This window comes from Rattus norvegicus, chromosome 5 (assembly GCF_021556685.1).
Source record: "Rattus norvegicus strain SHRSP/BbbUtx chromosome 5, alternate assembly SHRSP_T2T, whole genome shotgun sequence".
Lineage (NCBI taxonomy): Eukaryota > Metazoa > Chordata > Mammalia > Rodentia > Muridae > Rattus > Rattus norvegicus.
Genome location: NC_141538.1, coordinates 77,540,001 through 77,564,784, shown reverse-complemented (window position 1 = coordinate 77,564,784; position 24,784 = coordinate 77,540,001). Strand labels below are relative to the sequence as shown.

Here is a 24,784-nt window from a genome sequence, read left to right as displayed (position 1 = left end):
CAGGCAGGCTCTTTACCAGCTGAGCACCTCAGTACCTAGATTACTGTTTTATACCCAGGCCAGGCATGATAAATCAGGTCAGAAGGCCAAGATAGGAGGAAGGTATAAATCTGTGGTGAACATCACCAAGATGGTCCAACTGAATCTGGCTTTGAGCTAAAATAGAAGACCTTTGCACTTCAAATATTCCCTTAAATGTGCTGGTGCTACACCCGATTTCAAACCTCAGAAAGAAGGTGTGGAGGAAACAGGCCACTTTCAGAACAGGTACCTCCCACTGGACCTCCGTGAGTGGGCAAGACATTGAGGGTTGTGACAGAGCCTATAAGGCCATCCTGGGGGTTAGCCATACATTTGACCTGGGCAGATGACAACCTGAGGCCAGCCCAGAAGTCATCAGTTATACCAAGAACCTGTGATGTCTTCGTGCTAAAGAAGGCCACACCAGCAAAAGGAACAACGGCCCCTGCTCGACCCTTCCTACTCCCCTTCCCTCAGTAACCTTAACCAGAGTTTAACTTCAGGTGCCCCACCACTGTGGAGACTGGAGGACAAATATTAATATTTGATACAGGTCTGATGCCACACCAAAGTTTTAAAAAAATAGTGTAAAAAGGAGAAATATGTCAGGTGGCCTCTCCACCACCAGAATAGGCTTCTATTTCTCATTTGTGTTGTGGTTTTTTTTCCCCCTGTAAAGAGTGTTTGTATTTTTGTTGTTGTTGTTGTTGTTCTTTGTTTTTTGTTTTTGTTTTTGCAGGGGGTGATTTTGTGGGTGTTTGTTTGTTTGTTTGTTTAGATTAGTTTTGAGTTTTGACACAAGAAAACTATCTAGCTGGCAAGAGAAAATGATCACCAAAACCAATCAAGGTTTATGAAGAATAGCAAACCATAAGGAGGAACGCACTGCTTTTTGATTCCCTGCTGGATGCTGAAGTGGCACGCTGGGTTTGAGAGGTCTGCCTGCCTCAAGTGGCACTGCCTAAAACACCGGGTCTGGGGTTCTGGACCCTGCCTTTAATCGTGAGACGATCCCTGACTCAGAGTAGAGAGCAGAAAAGGTCACAGGTATAACCTAGACACTGGGCATCTCGTCACCAGAAAATAAAGTATTTTGGTGAAAACTCTGCATCCCTTCTGCAGAGGATTCTGTGTGATTGACCTCTATTCTTTGTTGTAGAGGCATGGGCAAACTTGGTCTGCAGAAGTTCATGCAGTAAATACTTCTGGCCTTGAATTCTCTGTCACAACCCCTCAGATCAGCAGTCAGTCCAAATGGTTGTCCTATTGACCTCTGTGACACAGAATCAGCAGGAAGAAATGAGTAATAACCCAGAGGGCACAACCCCAGGAGAAGCAGCACAACCCCTCCAGACTGTAACAAGGCTTAAACGCACAGCTCCTTTCAGTCCAAGGATTTTTGTGCTACCTCAGGATTATAATGATATCAAGTAGATGTATGAATAAAATACCAATAATAAATCATAAATGTTTAAAAATAATTCTTGGTTATGTATACCATTTTTATCATTTATTAGGGACTTCAAAGTAAGTTTGTTGTGTCAAGACCACCTGTCTGAGGTTGGCAAAAAAAAAAAAATCCCCACCTGCAAGAAGACGTCTGTTAATTCCCTGAAACCTATGACAGGGACTTAGATGAAGGGAGGGTCTTATGCAAATGCAGTTAAGTCAGGGATCTAGAGATGTAGAGAACATTATGCAGCCGCCTCCTCAAGGGCCATATTTCTGGTGGAACTAAATGCCATATGTCTGTTACATCATCAGCCACAGACACATTTGTGCAAAAATAGAAACTGTCCAACCAATGAAACATTTCCTTGGCCAACATTCAAACAGGGACAGTAGAGCTAAAGAAGGAAGGCGTGGTATTTGATGTGTGGTACACTGTTGGTCCAATCATGATATTATACAGAAGAAAGCAAAGGGCCAGCCTTACCCCGCAGTTCTAGAAGCAAGCAGGGAGGAGGGTGTGAAGGAGGGCTCTGACTGAGAGCTGTGTGCACCTGGAATTGTCAGACGCTACTTTATCTGTGTGCCATGTCACCAAGAGATAGCCTTGCAGACAAAATAACAAAAACTCAGAAATTTTGACCACACAGAGACAGAAGAGAGTAGGTATGCTTTTATTTGTCTCTCTCGGGCCCTGCGGTCACACTGTGTGTTCCTCAAAGTCAAGGTTTCAGTGAGAGAGGGTGACCAGTCCTTAGCCAATCAAGGGGACTCATGCAAGATCCACAGTAACCAGAGACTCCTTGTGCGATACAAAGCACTTGTCAAGTTAATTTCTCCACCCTTGGGCACAGTTTAGAATTTTCCTGGGTAGCAACCGTGATATCAGCTTGCTGCCTATTCCCGTCCTCTAGAGCATCAGTTCTCAACCTCTGGGGTATGACCCTTTGGGGGTCGAATGACCCTTTCACAGGGGCCACATATCAGGTATCCTGCATATTGAATATTAACATCACGATTCATAACAGTAGCAAAATTATAGTTATGAAGTAACAACAAAAATAATTTTATGGTCAGGGTCACCATGATATGAGAAACTATATTAAAGAGTAGCACCATTGGAAAGGCTCTAGAGTCAAGGCCCTAGACCCACACACCTTCATCTCCCCACCCCATTCTCACATGTGTACGTATAGTGTGGTTTTTTTGTTTTGTTTGCATGTGTAGGGGTACACATGTGTGGGTGCAAGGACGTGTTCAGTGGAGGCTTAGGGTTGATGTTAGGACGTCCTCCATAGCTGATCCCCCTTATTCTCTGAGGCAGAGTCTCTCAGTCAGATCCAGAGACCTCCGCTACAGCTAGTTGCTAGCAGCTTGCCCTGGGGCATCCCCTTTCAGCTGAGACTGGAATCACAGGCAGCCGCCATGCTCCCCTGACAATGAACTCCAGTCCTCATGCTCGTGGGGCAAACACATTAACCACCAAGCCACCTCCCAGGTCCCAGGCCTCATCTCAATGCTGTGAGGTTCTCTGCAGCCTGACTCTGGGGTTCGTCCCAGAGCCATCTCCATTGCTCTCTGGCACCTCCAGTTCCTGCACAGGACGTCAGAAGAAGAAGGATGAAGAGGGAAGCCTACATTTCTCCCAGGATGCCACTTATGCATCTCCCGCTCATCCCCCAGTTCTCAATCTCAAAGCCACCGTAACCCACGCTGTCTAAAGCCCCGATCTGTTACATGCTTATCTCCCACCCGGCTGTATCTCACATCTGCAATGACCCGGTTTTCTCGTTGGCTGCTTTCAATTCCTTCGTCTCATTATAATAAGATTCGCTGAGTCAGGGCCGTGCTCTGTATTCATTAAAGGGTCTGCTACACGATAGCCACTCCTTCAGCAGAGGAATGGGTGAACACGATCACACTGGTTGGTTCCATGTGCAGCAAGGACGCTGCTGCTGGTGCAGCTCTTCCCAAGGTCATGGATGGGGTGGGGGAAGTGGACACTCTGACCCCATAATACACTTCTGTATTATTCTAGAAAGCTGGTAGCCTGGTATCAGGGCTTCTCCTTCTCCCAGTACTGCACTGTAAGAAACACCTAGGACAGGCTGAACCACGCTGCCTTGGCCCACTGGAGACTCTGGCAATCACAGTGAGAAGCACTCCCAGCCCGTAAATCCAGAGAATCTCGAGTCTAGTTAATAGAGCCATTTTTAGTGAGTCGAGCACCTCTGCAGCCACCTCACAGCAACCCGGGGAAGCCACTCTCTCCTAAATTAAGAAGAATCTTTACTTAGCTTTCTGCCACCTCTCAGGACACAGTCATTAATTCCCTGGCAAAACAGCCTCTCTGTATTCACATGCAGTATCAAGGAAAACAAAGGAAAATGAGGGGTGCAGTCCTTACGCTATCTTTCCCCACTAGTGACCCAAAGGACCTCGTGCGTCTCCTGGGAAAGAGGAAGAAAAAGCAGAACATTTGCAAATGCACCCGAACTTGCAACTGTCAGTATCCAGACAGGAGAGGAACATGTAGAAAGCAGCAACATGTTCCAGCTAACATGCTATGCTCACACCAGGCTAACATGGGCTAGTCTGGTTCAACACATGCTATGCACACTTTTATCACTGATCTCTTGAAACACCACACACACACACACACACACACACACACATACACACACACACACACACACACACACACACACACACACACACACACGCACCTGTTTAGTACTCAGTTCATGAGGCACAAGACTCCCACTCCCACTCAGGATGCAAAGCTGCTTCAGTACATGTGAGATCTGACATGAACTATAGTTTCAGTTGTGTGTGCTTTCTTCCCTCTCGTACAAATATACCTTGTGGGTGGTTTGAACAAGATATCTCGGGCATTTGAACACTTGGTCTCCAGTTGGTGGTGCTCGATGGGGACACTTAGGAGGGGTGGCCTTGTTGGAGGAAGTGTGTCAATGGAGGTAGGCTTTGAAAGTTTAAAGGTTTGAGCTGCTCCCAGGGTGTTCTCTCTGCTTCCTGCTTGGGGTTCAAGCTGGTTTCTGCTGCCTTGTCTGCCTGCCATGATGGTGATGGACTCTTACACCTCTGGAACTGTAGCCCAGGGGAATTTTTTCTTCTATAAGTTGCCTTGGTCATGGTGTCTCATCACAGCATTAGAGAAGCAACTAATACAGCATTCCAGGTGGGTAGACAGTGGGGAGTTTGACACATGCACCGATGTACTCATGCTCATGTGCGAGCACACACGCATAGGAACATAGGTAAGAGCAGAACTGTTTCCATTTCTGAAATATCCTTTAATCGTAAATCATTTTAGATATGTAAAAACGGTAGAGTAACAGTGCAAGCAGTTGTTCTTGTTTTCTTTCTGCTGCTGTGATGAAAAAAACAAAACAAACAAACAAAAAATAAAACAGACCAAAAGCAACCTAGGGGAGGAAAAGATGTATCTCCTCTTATACTTCCAGGTCACACTCCATCACGGGGAGATGTTAGGGAAGAACTCAAGCAGGAACTTGAAGCTGAAATCACGGAGGAACACTCCTGGCTGGCTCATTCTCGCTCATGCTTAGTCAGCTTTCATATATGGCCCAGGACCACCTCTCAGGGAATGGTGCTGCCCATGGTGGGCTTTGACCTCCTACATGAATTAACAATCAAGACAGTTTTCTACATGTTCACAGGGTAATCTGATCTGGGTAATTCCTCAGTTGGGACTTCCTTCTGTGTTGAGAGCACCGTCTAGGACACTTACACTATGTCCTTTAACCAGTGTCTTGCAATGCTGCCATTTTCATACCCATGATGCATTTGCCAAGATCAAGATGTCAGTGGTATGGTGGGGTCTGGAGTCTACTTATTCCATTCACAAACACCCCACCCTGCATGCCCCTGTTCCAGAAATCCAATCCAGGGCACCACATCACATTTAGGCCATTTCTATTTTGAAGATCTAGGATGGCACCAACCCCCCCCCCCCAATTCTCTTAGATTTGGAAATAGAGGAAGTGGGTCTCAGAGCAGGGAGACGCTGTGATTTCTCTCTCCCGTCTTTCCTTCACTTTCATGATAATACTTAATTTGTGCCACAGTCTGCTTATCTATGAAATGGAGCTTGGCTGAACTTGCTACCCCACTGGGTGGTTTGTTGGGATACAGGAAACCCCGGGGCTGCCAGCTTAGTGTTATTGTCACTGATTATGAATTTTATGGATCAGAAATTGACAGTTTGTAAGTCTTTTAAGATGTCTGAGCTTTAGCTTGAGACAGGGGTTTCCTGGGTAGTAAGAACAATTCACAGTAGAAGGACATGATAAATTTAACCCCACAGAAGAATCGGGGCCTTGCTGTTTCAGGTATGAAGCCCTTTACAGATGACCTAGCCTCGTCAGTTAGTGAGGTCCTCCCCTGTCTCTCACTCAGGTGGACTACTGGAACTAGACTGAAACACAGTCTGTCAGAACTCTCCCCAAAAGAAAATATTTATATTCTGGTTGGCCGACATCTGGTTTGGATTTTAGAATTTGTAAGGCTCTGCTGCTTCAAAATAATTGGCTTTTAAATTTTAAGTGACAGCTCAAGTCAAAGGAGCCAACGGAGAAACTTTTTGATCTCCCCCCACCCTCCACACTTAACAAAAAGACGAATTCAGCAGTCAGAATGAGATTTCTGTATTGACTTAGAGTTTGCTTATCAGAGAAATAAGTTGTTTTAAATCCAATACTTTCCAGTAACCACCCAGGACTGCTGGGCCCACGAGTTATAAGCAGCCAGGAGAGCTAGGGCGAGATTTTGGATCTCGCTATTCTAACTGATGCTGTGACTAGTTTTAAGCTTCAGGGATCGTTAGTAGATCGATGAGTTACTCAGCGGCAGAAGATTGTCCTGAATACAGGTGACACGCTCATGCAGCAGATTCTAAACTCCACCCCCTGCGTACACTGCCATTAGTCTTTCCTGTTTCTCGAAGCTCCTTCTCCACCCATCTAGCTGAAGCAGAGAAGGCAGGGACAAAGAGGTTTTACTCAGACAGCTTTACTCAGTCCTCAGGGCAGTTGGACCAAGATCAGAATTTTAAGCATTAGCGTATGATATACAAGGCTCATCAATCTGAGAGGCTTCCTAGTCAATGGAGTCTATGTCTCTTTAAAAAGTCACATTCAGTTCCTAGCCAATGTATAAAATGAAAGCCAGTTATTAACAAAATCACCCTTGAAAGACCTTTAGAGCGTTCAGGAGCCCCAGCCCTGTCTCAAAAGGAATCCACACAGACGCCTTTTCCTCCCCACTGTGGACCAGGTCAGCATTTCTCTGCTCAATGCACAAAGAAAGCTGACTTGTGTTTAGGGACCATAAAAACAAGAGAAGCATCTGTTTCTTTAAAGGCTAAAATAGTTGACAGGGGTCAAAAGAGGTTTATGCAAATTCGAGAACGTATTAGTGACAACCTGTCAAGGAGCACCTCAGAGCGGAAGGACTTACTCTGACTCACTGTTTGAGAGACATTCCATCATGGCAGGGAGGGCCTGGTTGGTGAGAACAGTCATAGTTGTCTTAATAAGACCTTACTCACATCTGGGTAGACCAGAGGTGGAGAAAGGGGTGGCTAGCATTTGTCTTCCTCCTCCCTTTGTATTCAGTCTGAGACCCCAGTGCATGAATCGAGGCTACTCATACTTAGGATGGGGCTTCCCTCCTTAGATAATTCTCTCTAGAAACACCCTCAAGGCTGTGCCCAGAGCTGTGTCTCCTAGGTGACTACAAATAGATGTCCATTGACAGCCAGTAGAGCTGACGGTGAAGGTTAACTATCGAATGTGAGTCTCCCAGCTCACACTCAATTCAAGTATGCAATCGTAGAGGAACAGTCCCCTTCCCTCAATAGGTTGTTCTTCTCTTCCTCTCAGTCTTGCCTCTCAGTGTTTATGTTTTCGTTTTGTTTTTTGCTTTTTTTTCCCCTAATTGAATTAACTTACGTTACATGTCTGCATGACCAAATTCTAAATCAAGGATTATTTAATGTTAGGGGTTTTTCGCTTTTCTTAAAAATTAGGATTTTATTTTTATTTTATGTACATCGGTGTTTCTTCTGCGTGTATGTCTGTCTGTGTGAGGGTGTCAGGTTCCCTGGAGCTGGACTTACAGACAGTTGTGAGCTGCCATGTGGGTGCTAGGAATTGAATCACAGTCCTCTGGAAAAACAGCAAATGCTCTTAACCACTGAGCCATCCCTCCAGCACCCACATTAGTTCTTTCCATAAACTATAATAATTTATAGGCTAGGGAGATTGTTCAGTGCTTGATGTGCAAATGGGAGGAGCAGAATTCTGAGCCCCAGGACACACATAAAAGAATCAGGTAAAATGGCACGTGTTAGGGGTTGGGGATTTAGCTCAGTGGTAGAGCGCTTGCCTAGCAAGCACAAGGCCCTGGGTTCAGTCCCCAGCTCCAAAAAAAAAAAAAAAAAAAAAAAAAGGCACCTGCTTGTCAGTACTGAGGAAGCAGAGAGGCTGCTGGTCAGCCAGTCCAGCCTCTGTCCAGTCTAGCTCCAGGCTAGTCAGAGACCACCTCAAAAATCAAGGTGGATGTCTGGGGAACGACAGCTGAGGCTATCCTCTGCACCCTCCAATAAACACGATTGGTCAGTTGGGATTTGGGTAAGTGAATAAGATTAACAAACACAACTCAGTCTCTCAGTCCTGAGACCTGAATTGAAAACCGCACAGGCACACCTCAAACAATGCTCTATGGAGAGAGGTTGTGTAGCCCTAGTAAAGAAAAGAAAGCGGCAACAGGCTACATGAGAAATTGCAACATAGAAAACTCCTTTGTAAGAAGAAATACTTCACGCTCCCTTCTCCACTACTCCAGAACTTACAGCAGATGGAGAAATTAGAAACCACAGCTATCTTCAAGTTTATCAACATCAAGACAGGAACTCAAGGCAGGATCCTGGAGGCAAGAGCTAATGCAAAGCACCCATGCATGGAGGGGGTGCTGCTTCCTGGAGTCCTCCTCATGAACTGCTCAGCTTGCTTTCTTATAGAACCCAGGACACCAGCCCACAGATAGCACCATTCAGAGTGGCCGGACCCTGTCCATCCATCAATAACTAATTAAGAAAATGCCTTACAGTCTTGTCTATAGCCTAGCCCCAGTCTTATAGAGGTCTCTCTCTCTCAATCTCTCTACCCCTCTCCTCCTCTCCTCCTTCCGTTCCCTTTCCCTCCCTCCCCTCCCCCTCTCTCTTTGAGACAGTGTTTCTCGGTGTAGACAGTGTTTGTGTAGACAGAGTATCTCTATGTAACAGCCCTAGCTGTCCTGGCTGTCATTTTGTAGACCACACTGGCCTTGAACTCACAGAGATCTGCCTGTCTCTGCCTGCTGGAATGAAGGCATGCACTGCATCATGATGCCCAGCTTCGGAAGCATTTTTTTTTTTTTGGTTCTTTTTTTCAGAGCTGGGGACCGAACCCAGGGCCTTGCGCTTCCTAGGCAAGCGCTCTGCCACTGAGCCAAATCCCCAAACCCGGAAGCATTTTCTTAATTGTTGTTTCCTCCTCTCAGATGACTTTAGCTTTGTGTCAGGTTGACATAAAACAAGCCAGGACAGCAAGTAAGGAAACAACTCACTGAGTCTAACGAGACAAACTGAGATGGAATGCAAGACTCCTGGTAGAAAGTGACCACAGACCTTATGCGGAATGTGAGACAACAGGGTATGAGATGGGATTCTCAGAGAGAGACAGACTATGCAAATATCCACGTCTAGTGTGACCAACTGTAGGGAATTTTCCTTAATCTTAAGAAATGTTTCCATAAGTAATACCCCTTTTATTTGTTAATCAATGGCTATGAACAACAGCTGAGGCAGAAAACGAGCTATGAAATCAATAGCTACACAGTCATCAAATGAATTGCATTTCCATCCATAGAAAAATCTCGACACCCTGTCACCACATCTCCATCTTCTGGCAAGGCCATTTCAAGATTCGTTTCTAATTACAATTAGTTGACCTTATTTTAGGTATGTGTCTGCAGTTTCTTCAACCCCTCCTGTTACTAAATTCATATACTTTCCACAGAATCAGAAGACACAATCCCATTCATCTCAGTGTCAAAACTCCCACCATCTTTTCATAAATCCAAATGCAGTGAGCCTGCACGAATGGCTCTTCTTTATGAGTGAATCACAATCTTGTGGAATAATGGTGATAGTGGAGCAAATGCTTCTGTTTAGTAGTACAGCTGCACTTCGGGCTGGAGAGATGGCTCAGTGGTTAAGAGCACTGACTGCTCTTCCAAAGGTCCTGAGTTCAATTCCCCAGTTGGTGAATTCACAGATGGTGGTCCTGAGTTCAATTCCCCAGTTGGTGAATTCACAGATGGTAGTTCACAACCGTCTGTAACAGGATCCCATGCACTCTCCTGGTGTGTCTGAAAACAGCTACAGTATACCCATAAAAATAAAAATAAATACATCTTTTTTTTAAAAAGGAACAGCGCCACACACCTGTCATTCCTGTGTGATCCGGTATTCTAGGCTGACACGGAAGCTGGGCAAGGCAGCAACTATCATGTACAAATCAAATGAATTCACATGAATAGACTACTCACGTGTGCCGCCAATAAGTCATGGGCTGATGCCTTGATGGATAAAACAGAGCTGAGACAGGCAATCCTGTGCTAGCTCAGAGGGTCTTATGCATGAATCAGTCCTGACACACACTCCCGCCCTGCATCTGGAGTCGAAAAACTCAAAAGGAGAGGAGTAGACTATGATTTGGGTCAAGGCACACCTGGAATTCTGGGCCAGGTAGCTGTATCTCCTTACTATTCAGGAGGTGTTGTGTACCAACACTTTTCTAAACCAGGATAATTCCTAACTGCAATATACATCCTTATCCTTATACCCATAGACGAGTGTAGCACTCACCTCTCCAAAAGGAGAAAAAAAGCTTCCTTTTGCAACAAAGACATTTACAGAAATCTATAATAACTGAACTGGGGCACCTGGTCCTAACTGATAGATATGCAACCCCTAAACTACAACTCAGGGAACACCACAGAGGAGAAGACAGGAAGGTTATAAGAGCCAAAGGACTGAGACATATGAGAAAGCAGATTCGGCTGAGACAATGGTAACTTTACATATGAACGGAAGTTGCAGCCCCGAAATCTCAACAGTGACCCCCTAAGCCAGGCTTAAAAGTGACAGTACAAACGGACATGCTAATGTAGACGAGGGGATTCTCACAGGGTCCCACCCACAGAAGAAGAGCTATCGGCAATTCCTGGTTGCTGGAAGGAATCAGTCTTCTCCATGGACAAGACCCTTGACAGGGGAGCCAATCAAGCCCAGGAGCTCAGCCCCAAGCACACAGAAGCAATGGTCATAAGCAGGCTGTGTGTATGAGCTTTATAAGATCCAACATGGCTCCAGCACAGGTATTGAACTCAGGTCGTCAGGCCTGGCAGCAAGTGTACCTACCCTCTGAGTCATCTCATCTCGCTGGCCCTTAGACCTTCCCAAACATTGTCCACTTGAGGCATCCAGTGTCTCACCCTTGCCCTTTCCTTTCGTTAATTTGAAGCCTTTCCATACAGGGCATGTTATGGGAATGGTGTTATTGAATGGCTGATAGATTTTTTTAAAATAAAAAAATGTAAATACAATTTATTTATTTGTGTGTGTGCGTGCGCGCGCGTGTGTGTACGTGCACACGCATGTGCATGCATGTTTGTAATAATATGAACGTGGAGGTCAGAGACAACTTTGGGATCCAACTCTAGTCTTCAGGCTTTACAGAAAATGCTTTTACCTGCCAAGCCATCACAGCAGCCCAGAAGCTAGTGTGTGTGTGTGTGTGTGTGTGTGTGTGTGTGTGTGTGTGTGTGTGTGTCCCTGCCACAGTTTCCCCTCCCTCCCCTCCTCCTAGTCCCTCTCCCCCATCTCCCCTCTGTCTGCTCCCATCTACTCCTCTGTTTCTCTTCAGAAAAGGGCAGGCCTCCCATGGCTATCAACAGGGCATATCAAGTTGCAGTAAGATTAGGCATCTCTCTTCCTATTAAGGCTGGGTAAGGTGACCCAGTATGAGGAAAAGGGTCCCCAAAGCCAGAAAAAGAGTCAGAAACAGCCCCTGCTCCCACTGTTAGCAATCTCACAAGAAGACTAAGCCACACAACTGTAACATATATGCAGGGGACCTGTATATGCTCAGTCCCATGCAGGCTTTCTGGTTCTGGGTTACGACTCTGTGGGGCCCTATGCGCCCAGGTTAGTCATTCTGTAGGTTTCCTTATGGTATCCATGGCTCCTCTGGCTCCTGTGAGCCTTCTTCCCACTTCAGCAGGATCCCCAGGGCTCCATCTCATGTTTGGCTGTGGGTCTCTGCATCTGCTCCCATTAGTTGCTGCATGAAGCCTGTCTGGTGACAATTGGCTAGGCCCCACCTACAGCAGAATATTGTTAGGAAGAATTTTATTGATTTTTCCCCCCAGTTGTGTGTGGTTCTGTCTTCAGTCTCTGGGCTATCCAGCCTCTGGGTCTTGGCCCTCCAGACAATGTCAGAGATGGGCAACCTCTAGTGGTATGCGCCTCAGACTGGACCAGTCCTGTGGACAAGACCCACAGTTTCCAGCAGCTACATTTTTAGTGACAATGTAATTCTTCTCTATCATTGACAGTTTCATAGAACTATCAAAACAAAATATGACTGTACCCACCCCTGTATTGTCTCCAATGACTTCCAGCTTCTTTCATAACCTCAGCATGATGTACCAACTTCATTTTCTTCCTTCCTTCCTTCCTTCCTGAACCTTCCTTTCTTTTTTCTCTTTGTTTAAAAATAACCCACTATGTTTAGCTAGTGCTGCCCATACGTGCATGGGGGCAGGGCCATCCAATGGAACATGGGAACCCAGCAGGGGAGCACCTCAGGAAAGACGGACTGTCCTCCCCAGCAGCTATCGAATGCTGATAGCTCCTCTCTCAGGGGTGGAGCCTAGAAAGGACCTTCCTGTCTAGGCTGGAATTTCAACTGGCTTGATCTTATTCTGTTTTGTGCAGTTTAGCACATCAGTAGCTAGGCTTTTCAACAGACCAACTTGAGTCCTTGAACTAATTAAAATCTACAGTAGAATTCCAACTTGAGTTCAGAGTGACCCTGATTGTCTCACTACCACTACCATCAGCAACAGCACCCATAAGTGAAGAACCATTAGCGCTCCCTAGTAGGGTACCCCTGAGCAGTGATTAATAGTTGTTGGCCCTAGCGGCACTTAATAGCATCCTACTGGGTGTTCACCATCCATCAAAGCAAGGGCTCACGCTTTTTCTCACTTAGTGATGAGATGGGCATCCTTGGGAAGACCATATTTTGAGGATCGCAGCACTGAGAAATATCATGCTCCTCTGAATCAATTATGCCCTCTGACATGAGATGTGAAAGCCCACCGGGCCTCAGCCATATCCAGCTTCTCCCTATTCTTCTCATTGCTTCCAATTTTTCCCAGAGAAACTTTATTTCCCTGACTCCTTTTTGCAAGTCAAGAACAAAGCAAATGATAAAGCAAAGTCAAGTAATTACAACTGTATCACAATGTGTTTTCCAGTATAATCATACATTATAGAGTAGTGTTGCTATTATCTCCTAAAACCCCTGAAGGTCCAAGAACCTCTCCAGGAGACTTCCTGAATGAAACACGTTGGCAGCTACTTATGGCCTGACTAAGAGTGCCTTGTCCAAGCATTAATATTCATGGCTGAAAAAACAGAACAACACTGTGTTCTAAATTTGGTTTTAGAGTTCTGTATTATCTCCCTTGCTAGGATTCCAACACGTCTTTTTCTAAGTTCTTTGGACATGTATACTAATTCATGATATATTTTAAGAGATAATTGTGGATTGGCCTGTAAAGGGAACTGTTTTAGATCTAAATTCTTGGTCATAGGCTATGCTGGGCCATGTCTCAAACACACTTTCTAAGAATATCAAATCTACCACCTCCTACTTAAATATGACCCCATTCACAGCAACCACAATCATTACGTATGCCCTAATGATCCAATCTTACACTTGATATGATATATTTGATATGTAAAAGTTATACGTGTCTAGACTTGGGTCATGGGTCCTAGATGGACATTTACCTGTTTTTGGATGGCTCAATGTCACCAACTATTAGCCCCAAAACCAGTCATGTAACTGTCAAAGCGGCATAAGACTTTAACCAAAGGATCCTGCTGGAGACAATGGCCCTAGAGATGGAAAGGGCCAAATGTGCCCATTCGGACCCTGCTTGGCATGCTCTACCGAGTCAGAACTAGCCTGTTGTCTCAACTCCAGAGAAGACTTTGGAAAGCAAAAGTGTCAGTGTCAGAGACTATGGTGACAAAGGCAGAGGTAAGCACGGATCAGCACCAACAGCTGCCCCTGGAGAAGCAGAGGGAGCCCCAGAATCACACCCCTAACCAGGTTCCAGTGCTTAACCATAGATTTAAAAAAATCTGCTCCCCCGACATCTGTCCAGCCACTGGCAATCTACCAGGGACACAGAGGGAGGAGGCATGAGGGAGCCAAGGAAGAATGGCACAACGTCTGTAGTTAGAGTGACTGGCATTGCTTCCACAAGAGGGGCACATTAACCTTCCGCAGGCTCGTGACCTTGAGAACTCTTGCAACACAAAACTGTAGTTCAAAGACTTTAAGGCAGAGGGGGAGTACAGAGCACAGCAAAGCATTTCTCTCCTCTTTGTTAAAACAATTCAGAGAGCATTATCTATGAGAGCATTCAAATTCCTATTGCTCATCCCCACTCATACACAAGGATAATCACGGTAAGAAACAGGCCGGCGTGTCTGTGCTCTGTGAATCTTTTGTGAGCCTCCCCCAGGTTTCTTACAGTGCCAGGGAGGGCCACCTTTCTATCAAGCAGCCAGCTCCAAGAGTGAGCAGCCTCACTTGCAGAAGATTCTTCAGGATAAGTCCCATGCTGTTCCCGAACGGTCTCCGCTGTGGCCACTGTCTGACTATACGACTGGCACACCTGTTCCATTTCCTGTACGACTTTTCAAGAAAATAAAAGTTGCCTCAAGGGCTTTTCATTTAAATAGAAAACGAAGGCTAAGCTAGGGTAAGGACGGCCCAAAATTCTTTGTAGGAGTTATAACTAGAAGTCAACTACTCTGTTGAGGTCCAAGTCTGTAGCTGTATGGAACCATGCTCCACCATTTAGGATCAGGATGAGGCTCATCTGATCATCTCCAGTCAGAGGTGTATCCACCGAGGATGAGAGATGCTGCTCTGGCTATAGACCTGGGCAACCCAGCATCTCAAAAGGCAGCTTCCGGCACTGACGTTAGAACAAGTTGCCAGTGCATTCTGACCAAAGCTCATGGGAAGGAAACTGCTGGTTTGTCTGTGATTGTGACATGGAAAGTTAGGAAGCTGAGGACGGTAACATTTGATTCCTCTCCTGCACCAGAAAGGCAGAGGAAGCTGAGCAGAGAGAGGAAGGGGAGGATGAGGAGGGAGAGAAAGGGGCAGAGAGAAAAAGATGGACAGAAAAATTCCTAGTGACTTTTTGGAGCTCACGTCATGCACAGCCACATTCGTTTCTGGCTCTGAGGAATAGCCTGGTGTCTTTACAACGACGGCCCTCTTCTTGCTGGGCAGGCCCATGCTGGGCTCCGTTTCTTAGAACCTCTGGCTCCCCACTAATACATTTCTCATGTAACACACAGCCGTGAGTCTGGTATTATTTTACCCTTCAAATCTAATTAGCCCCACGAGCAGAGGCTGAATAAGAAAGGTGCCCAGGTCTCCAAGGAAAAACATTAACTTATGAAAAACTATTTTTTTTCATTGAAAAAAAAATCTCATGCCTTTGGTCCTGGAGTGCCTCTGTAAGCAACAGAATCTGCAATAACTGCATTTTTTTTCTTTTCTTTTTTTTTTTTCCAGAGCTGGGGACCGAACCCAGGGCCTTGTGCTTGCTAGGCAAGCGCTCTACCACTGAGCTAAATCCCCAACCACGATAACTGCATTTTTGACACACACAGAAAAGAACATTTTACAAAGTCCCTCCAAGATTGGCAGAGGGAGGCACCGGAAACAGCTGGACAGCAGGCCTGGGGCAAGCATGGACAGACTCCTGCTTTGTGGGTTCCCTAGTCCATTTCTAATCAGAGAGCATAGAAAAAGCACCACTGTGATCTGTCTTTACAGCCCCTGAATCCATCCCAGAGCATCTTTTCAGTATTGCAAATCCTGTGAAGCCAGAGCCATGCCTTCTATAACCACATTCTCATCATTAGTACTTTATCAACAAAAATAAGCTTTTCGTGTTTGTTGAGTGAATGCATGAAAGACGAAGTACACAGCAGCCTGTGAACAATCCTAAGTGAGACGAAATAGGAGCTCAGTTACGTGGGGCGGTGCAGGAGGAGGGCCCTGCCATGGGTTGGCTAGACCTGGTGCGACTTGAAAGCTCACAAGGGTGCCATCTCCCTTGAGGGTGATACATGTTGGAGACAGAGCCTGTGCTTGAAAAGAGAGGAGCACTTCTAAAATGATCTGAAGCACAGGGCTCTGAAATAGACTCGGGCACTTGAGTGAAATTGGGATGCTCTCGTGGTTAGGAGATCAAGAACCGACTAGGAAAACTTTAGCAAGCAACTCCTGAAGCCAGTGAGTTTCAGTAGTCATTGTCAACTTGAGGGGACCTAGAGTCATCTAGAAGGTGGGTGAGGCATCCCTCTGTGTCTTTGAGAACATCTCATGGCCCACCCTGGATACGAGCGGCACCATCCCATACCCTGGAGGCTGGGGTAGACTGAAAATGAAGGAAGATACCCAGCCTTCCCTTCTCTACTCCCTGCCGGACTGGGATGGCCTGAGTTGCTTAGTTCCGCCTCCCCATCATGATGGACAGACACCTATGATACCAGAACCCAAAGCGTTCCCTCCTGATCTTAGTTGCCCATGTTGTTCTAAGCATGACTGTAAGCATTCTAGAGCTACAGTGTCTAATCCAGGGTCTGAGGCCTAGGACTGTTTGTGCGACTGTGTCGTACAAATAAACTTACAATGCAACCCGTGGGCTGTTGTGTGTCCTTGGTTTAATGTGCAGCCAATGACAATTCTTTATCCAATGGCCCAGAGAACCCCAAAAGAAACCCCAGGCCCTGCTCTATAGTCTTACAGCACAGCATAGACCTTATGTAAGCCATGTGTGTGACCTATTCATGTTCCCATAGAAATTTACAACAGCTATATAATGCTCCACATACGTTGTGGGGGTTTGAATAGGTTTGGCTCCCAGAGAGTCATGTATTTGAATGCTTGGGCCACAGGGAGTGGCACTGTTAGGAGGTTTGGCCTTGTCGGGGTAGGTGTGGCCTTGTTGGAGGAAGTGCATCACTCCGTAGGTGGCTTTGAGGTCTCATATGTGTTCAAGTCTGGCCAATGTGGCATAGTCTCCTTCTGCTGCCTGTGGATCAAGAGGTAGAACTCTCAGCTCCTCATCCAGCACCATGCCTGCCTGGATGCCGCCATGCTTCCCACCATGATGATCATGGACTGAACCTCTGAACCTGTAAGCCAGCCCCAAATAAATGTTTTCCTTTTTAGGACTTGCCTTGGTCATGGTGCCTCTTCACAGTAATAAAACCCTAAGGCACATGTCAACCACATTGAACTGATTCCAAATTTTTTATTTTACACCCAATTCCAAACTAAACCTTCTGTAATTATTTTTAATCATAATGGGTTACAGAAGAGCATTTTCATGAAAGTATATATAAACCAATTTTTCCAATCCTTTTTTTTTTTTTTTGAAACATGGTCTCATTATGCAGCCTTGGCTGGCCTGAAATTGGCTGTGTAGATTTGCCTCAAACTAATAGCTATCCACCTGCCTCTGCCTCTCCAGTGCTGGAGTTAAAGGCCTGCACCATACTGGACCAATCCCTTTCTTGCTGCTCAGACTCTCACTTTGGCTTTACATTTAAGAGATCTGCTTAGATCTTTTGGTGGTTTGTGGTCTCAAGACTGTCTCTTCTAATTTATAACAGTTGGTCTCTGCATAAACAGTGTTTGGAGAAAGAAGAGAGGGCCCCAAAAGCGAACATACATAGCACATGCATATGATCCGGTTGTTGAGAGGGAGAAAGAGGGGGTCAGAGGGAAGGAGCAAGGACCTCTCAGAGCCAGCAGCTTCTGATGACGTGTGTGGAGGCGTGGCCACTGAGACCTGTGCTCCTCCTGCTGTTTGTCTGTGATAATGGAAAAGAAATGGGGGGAGATAGAGGTTCAGGTTATCAGGGACCCTGTCACCTAACCCCGGAACCTGGACAAGACTCTTCTCTCCTCCTGTTTCCCAAATAGCTAACAGGATATTATGCCCCCGGGATCAATTTGTTGTTGAAGCTTATTGCTTAAAACACAAACAAACTCATTTCTCACCTGGATTACGGAAATGTGGAAGCTTCTGTGTAATTTTCTTCAAGGTGAGTTCTAAATGTCTTATATGTCTTGGATAATTCAGCATGAGTACCAGTCCTTGGCTTCTGCCTTGTTCAGACACGGGGTCTCTTGCTCTTCCGTGTGTGTGTGTGTGTGTGTGTGTGTGTGTGTGTGTGTGTGTGTGTTCCTAAGATAGCTAGGCTGCAAGCGGCCAGGGTTTTCCCTGCCTCTGCCTTCCATCCTGACACAGAAGCACCACGCCCAGTTTTACATGGGTCTAGGTCCTCACATATGTGCATCAAGTGCTTTGCCCAGTGAGCTCCCTTCCCAGCACCAACTCAAGGTCTAGTGACAATACCAAGCCTGTCACTATGAGCCATCTGTATCTGTGTCTTATTCTGAAAGCACCAATTGTACCACCCACATATGTCTTTGGGTCTTTGAGTTTTCCCATCAATGGTTCTAAATTTAGAAAGTAATACAGGTAATCAAAGATTTACATTAAAACAAAACAAAAAAAAAAACAACAAACAAACGTGTCCAGAAACAAAACAAAACCGACATTTAGCTAAATGAGCTCTCGGGTAGCCATCACCTAGCTAAAAATAAATAGACCATGCCAGCACTTCCAGAAGCTTCTCCAGGTGCCGGCGCCAACGTCAGCAGGTCTCCCCCCATTTGACAGGAGCCCTGACAGCAGCGTTCTGTGTTATGAGTCTCCATCGGCCCTCAGGTTACAAGATACTGTGGCTCACAGCCAACATTTGCACCATTAAGAGACTGGGCAGTAAAAAGTTTCTGAAAGCTTTATTTACACTTCTTCCATTTTTACAGCTGCCCACAGTTACGAAGCACTCAGCGTATGTTTTAATATGCCTTCTCATCCCTGCAAAATGAGGAATGCGGTTAAGAAATTTCGTCCACGAGGGGGCGCCACATCCCTTTATGTTCTCAGCGGGGAAGCCAGCCCGTATCTGGCCTGGCTCCCAGTGCGGCTACGAAGGCACTCACAGACCATGTGGGAAATCCACTGAATGACTTCTTTACCTTATTGCATATCACAAAATGGCTCGTCGGCTTAAATTCAACCCGGAAAGGTTGCCAAAGTCCTGAGCAGCTGCTTCCAAGAACAAACCTGTGTGTCAACGACTTTTCCACTAAGAACCAAAGTCCGTGAAATTGAGGGATGGGGGTGGCAAGAACGTTTGGACTGGACAAAGGGCCCTGTTTCCAAGGCGAAATGAAACACAGCTGGCTTACAGCTGCGCTACCTCCTTCACCGCACATGGAGTCAAGTCGCAAAACAGAATGAAGCTTTCTGTGATGGCCTCTGAGCCTCCCCTTGCGGCCAGCAGCTACTAGCTTCCTGTATTCACTTTAGACACACACACACAGGCACGCACGCACACGCGCGCGCAGTGTATATTCAGTTCATCAGGGAGATGCATTTCTACCTTTTATTTTATTTTATTTTTATTTGACTGTTTAGTCTTGGCGTGTGTGTTGGCAGTGGTCAGAGGACAGCCTTAGGTGTCAGTCAGGTCCCACCCTGACAGGGGGGTCTCTCAATGCTCACCCTGAATATGCCAGGCTCATTGGGCTGTGATTCTCCTGTCCCACCTCTTATCTCACCATAGGAGTACTGAGATTACAGACACATGCTGCTGGGTTTGGCCTTACATGGGTTCAGTATGCTCTTGTTTCCGGTGTGTGTGTGTGTGTGTGTGTGTGTGTGTGTGTGTGTGTGTGTGTGTGTGTTGTTTTGTTTTGCTGCATTTTTTCCCCAGATCTTTAAGCCATGAGGACATCTGAACTCTTCAATCATAGAGGGTTAAATTTTTTTATCTCTGTGATTTATAACTATTTATATTTTCCTGCCCTGACAGTTGTCTGCATTAGATTAAGCCTGGGCACCACATGTGCATCAGAGCGGGACATTATGGTCATGCACAGGGCATTCCTACCTTAAAAGCAGCCTCACATCACGCTGAAAGGCCAGCGACTGTGCCCAAGGGTCAAGCAGACAACCACAGAAGCACCAACTGGAGCGCTTTCACAGTTTAAATGCTCACTGCAATTCAAATTTCAACCACACGTTTACAAGCTTAACTTACATTACTTAAGGGAGCCTTGTGCTGCTGTCACTTTGTTTAAATCATTTTACGTTCCCCCGGTTTGCTCTGAACATACTGATTTACCAAATCAGACGGTTCAACAGGGGTGAATGCAGCTAAGACAAAATGTAAAGGCCATACTTTGGATTTTATTTATTCTCTAAAGAAACGCGATGAGCTCCCTCCAGGCAAACCGGTCTAGTTTCAGACTTGGTAAAAAAAAGTATGGGACAGTCTGCAGAACATGGGCTTCTGAGTCAGCCAGTGTCAGGATCAGGAAGTGGCTTTGGGACTGTGCCTAATGACACTCCCATATGACAACCCTTCTGACCTCAGAAAAGTCTCATCCTCTGGTCTTTTCAGTTCTTCTCGGTAACTGATTGATCGGTCACTTCCCCATATCAGCTGATGACTTCATCTCTTGGTTCATAGAATCCACATGAAATGCCGACACTGTCAACTGAGGTGACTCACACAAGTCCTGTTGCCATGACTCCTTGACAACTCATTTCTAATGACTTCCATCCCCACACTCCTCATCCACCTACACTCAAGGCCAAACTCTGACCTCATCTCACAGGTAAAATGTCTAGAGGCGACAGCCCGGCCTCCAACCAGTGTTTCATCCTTTCCGTACCAGGGCCTTAGTATATCCCGACCTGTACCCGGATGTTTCAAGATTCTATTTACTTGAAATTTCATCAATTCTTCGACATTCGGTGTACATATCGGTCCATAGGGAGCAACCGTGAACCATCCTGTAGTGACCACAGTTGACTTTATCAGTTGGAGTACAGAGCGTGCTCTGTGGACCTGACATAAGAAAGATGAGGTATTGAGCCTCTTGTTGAGCCCTGACCGGCCTGAAAGAGCTCCCAAAGACCCGGACCGTTATGAATGGGTGCCAGTTCTAGCATAGACCCAGGCATCCAGGTCAGGTCTCAGAGCAATCTGTCTCTTCCAAGCGTTCCTCGCCTGCCTCTACCTATGTTTTAAAGAGAGGGCAGGAAATCCGGAAATGCTGACTTTTAGACATTAAAAAGCAGAAGCTTCAGCTGTGAGCCAAGATTTATTAACCAAGGAAAGAACGATGCAACAGAGACCGCTGGCAGCTGGGGTGGAAGTACGACCATTTAGTCTATCTATGCGATTCACACGTCTCGCTGGCGTCAGAGTCACAGACATCCCGATTCATTACACCGAGCCGAGTGGTGGGCAACCTCATACATTGGTGGAGATCCCTCAGCTCTTGGCAAATCAAGCCACAGCAGCCACACAGTAGTGTTTCCTTCTCTCCCTGTGAGAGAGTTAGGTCAGTGAGAGTCTGCCACTTGATTTACAGCAATGACCAATTTTCAAAGTTGGCTTCATCTGATCCGCTCTGGGGAAAAAAAAATATTTCCAGGCGCTATGAGCAGTCTTGTTAAATTGTGCAGACCTGCAATCATTTCTCGAAAATCACTCAACCATCAAAGATTTGATTTGGCCCACTTAATCTGCGCTGACCTCTGTTCCTTTTGCAAGGCCAAGGCCTCTATAGTCCAACGTGCCATTGAAGCCTCCCGGCTGTGCTGTGAATTGTGTTTCCACCCCTAACCACCAGCACGTCGATAGCTCTTATCTAAATGTCATTGAGAAGATAGCTATTGCTGTTTCCACACCAAGGATGTGAAGATTCCAACACAGCGAGACCACGAGACAAGTCAGGGACGCTACTGGGTTAGAGGGTGGTTTGATGGTCTGGCAGAGTCGCATGCCGCTTGAGGATGCTAATGTGGCGTGCACATCTACTGTAGAAAAAAAAATGACGAGCCCAACAGGAAGCCCCATGGTTTCCCTTCAGCCTCTTCGGATTCAGGTTAAACTGAGCAATGTGGCTAGAGACGAAATAAACACGGATTTCACCAAGGATGAAATAAATGGTGTAACGGTATTTAGGCCTTCCATCTGCTCAGTGGGAAGACACCAGCTGTTTCTCGTCAGTCTCTCTTCTCATCCTCTGCCCCTGCCTTTCCCAGATCCTACAGCTGGATCTGTGAGTGCCCCTGCCGTTGGCCTCAGTCCTATCCAATGCCTGAGTCAGTCCAAACTGTGGTGGGAAGTGTGTCCTCAGTGGAAGATGAACTCAAGCCCTTCCCTTTCAGTGGTTATTTCTTTAGGCTCTTGGACTCTGTAAACAACCCTGCTCCCCAGATGTAAACCTGGTGACTCAGCGGGGAAGATCAGAATACCACCATGTGTTTCCTAGGTGTTTCAGTCCTGTGCACACCTCCTCAGATGCACACTCCCCAGTTGTAAGATGCGCTCCTCTCCCGACCACCCCATGTTCCAGACTCACAGACCTTGGATCCAGATGGCTGGCTGACTAGTTCTGGCCCCCTGTTAGCAATCGTGACCCTCTGCACATCGCACTGGTTGTCAGTTGTACCATCGTCCTCAAGACTGTTGCTGCTTTGGACAGTGGACACCAGACATGTGTTCAAGTCCAGCCTCAGGAGTTTGACCAGAGAGCCTCTCCTTCACATGTGGCGTCCACCATCATTCTGCCGACTGCTGTAGGATTTAGCCACAAGACCTCTCATTTAATCTCTCCCGGATAGTCTGTGATAAGCCTTTAAAAATTTCAATATAAACAGTGACATTACACAGGGGGTTTAATCTGTAAATATTTACTATATTTTAACACAGTAACTTTCTATCGAGGATTGGAAACGTGATTCAGTTTATAAAAAGGAATATAGTTTATAGAAGTGAATAAAGCCTAATGCTGTTTTGATACTGCTATAAGCCATTCATTCCAGTGCCCTTTGCCTACCTGGTGCCTCAATTCCTTCTCTGGTCAGCTTCAGACTCTGGAATCAATAACCATAACCATGGGTATAACCGCCTTAACCTCCTCCCTTACCTCACTCTCTTCGTGACATCTTGGTCTGATAAACCTGACTCGGATGAAGTCCAATAATTCATCAACTGGTACCCACACCCGACTGGTTGAAGACACTGGGGACAAATACGACCTTCGATTTTTACTACCAAGTCTTACTGTCCAGTGAGGATTCCTAACCTCAGGGAAGACACCAGAGGTGTCCAGAGGTCTGACTATGCTTCCCCAGGTCAAGTACTCTTAAGCTGCCCAGCAGGGTTACCTCACAGCCTCTGCTCTGTCTTCGGATTTCTAACACCTCCCTCGGTGCCCAGCTCTGTCTTCGGATTTCCAGCACCTCCCTCAGTGCCCGCAGAGTGCCTTGCATCCAGATTCACTGAGAAAGCGGAAGCCTGCAGAAGAGCCCACTCAGAGCAACCAGCTCACCCTGGCTCTGCTGCTCTGGTACAAAAGCAAGCCCTGCAGCTAAACACATCGTGTCCTCCTCACTGGCCAGCACCAGATGACCATCACCACTCCTCACCCCAGTCCCACTCCCCCACCTCCATGTTTCCCAGCTCATTCTCAAAGGCACTCACACCATATTGCTTTTATTGGCCACTGCTGTTCTCTTTTTCCATTGACATCTCTCCCTCCAATCCAGAACTCCAACTTCAGGCCTCTTCTCCATCACCTGGGCCCTGCATGGTGATCTTACCCAACCCCTGGACTTAGAACACCATCCAGAAATAATGGTGCTTATCATCAAACATGTCTCTTGAACACCACACGCACCCACACATGTACACACACACACACACACACACACACACACACACACACACACACACCCCTACCCAGAGTCTATGTGCTCCCTGAAATAATTTGTTAAAAACCTGACCACTGATGTGATGAGATGAGATGAGGCCTCAGAGCAGTGGTTCTCAACTTTCTTATTGCTGCAACCCTTTAATACAGTTCTCATGTTGTCCTGAACCCCCAACTACAAAATTCTACCAAAATTCTATGAAGGTGCATTTTCATCACTGTAATTTTGGTGTTGTTATGAATGGTGATGTAAATATCTGTGTTTTCCAATGGTCTTAGGCAATCCCTGTGAAAGGGTTGCTTGACCCTCAAAGGGTTCACGACCCGTAGGTTGAGGACTGATGCTTTTAAGTGACCGGATTACAAAGGCAGTAAACATAAGCACTGGGCCAGTTCCCTTGTGAAAGAGTCATTTCATGTTAGTTTTCTTCCTTTTGCATTGTTGCAAGTGCTTAATAATCCACTTGTTCACAATGAATCGATCTGCTATTTTTGTCTTTATTAAATTCTTACACAGGCCGAGATTCTTTTCATATATAGGAAAAAGAAGAAAGGACGACGGGGAGATACCTCCGTAGGTAAAGTGTTTGTCGTAAGCACGAGAACCTGAGTTAGAATCCCCAGAATCCACATAAAAGCCAGGAGAAGGATTGCATGCCGCAAAATTGAAGTAAATGGAATGAAATAGCGCGGACGGCTGGCAGCTAGGGCAGCAAATTCAATTTCGAGTTAGGTTCGGCGACAGAGCTGCCTCCGAAAATGAAGATGGAGGCTAGGTGTAGTGACAAATGCCTTTAATCCCAGCACTCAGGAGACAGAGGCAGGTGGGCACTCTGACAGTTTGCGGCTAACCTGATCTACACAGTGAGTTCCAGGAGAGCCAGGGCTACACAGAGAAACCCTGTCTCAAAAATCAACAAAAGGTAAAGGTGGAACGTGCTGGAAGGAGATACCCGAAATCAATCTCTGACCTCTGACGTGAGCATGCATGTGCCTGCTATCTTTCCTCTACATGCGCGCGCACG

At 46.2% G+C, this 24,784-nt stretch overlaps 1 protein-coding gene and 1 long non-coding RNA gene across 18 annotated transcripts in view; both read right to left on the bottom strand.

The window, feature by feature from the left end:
• The window catches only part of Palm2akap2 (PALM2 and AKAP2 fusion), a 461,068-nt gene that overhangs the window by 274,787 nt on the left and 161,497 nt on the right, over nucleotides 1-24,784 (bottom strand).
• Nucleotides 20,198-24,784, bottom strand: part of LOC148005807 (uncharacterized) — a 5,348-nt gene continuing 761 nt past the window's right edge. The window contains exon 2 of the long non-coding RNA XR_015620894.1: nucleotides 20,198-22,680. This is a non-coding gene — a long non-coding RNA (uncharacterized LOC148005807). The remainder of the gene's footprint in view (nucleotides 22,681-24,784) is intronic.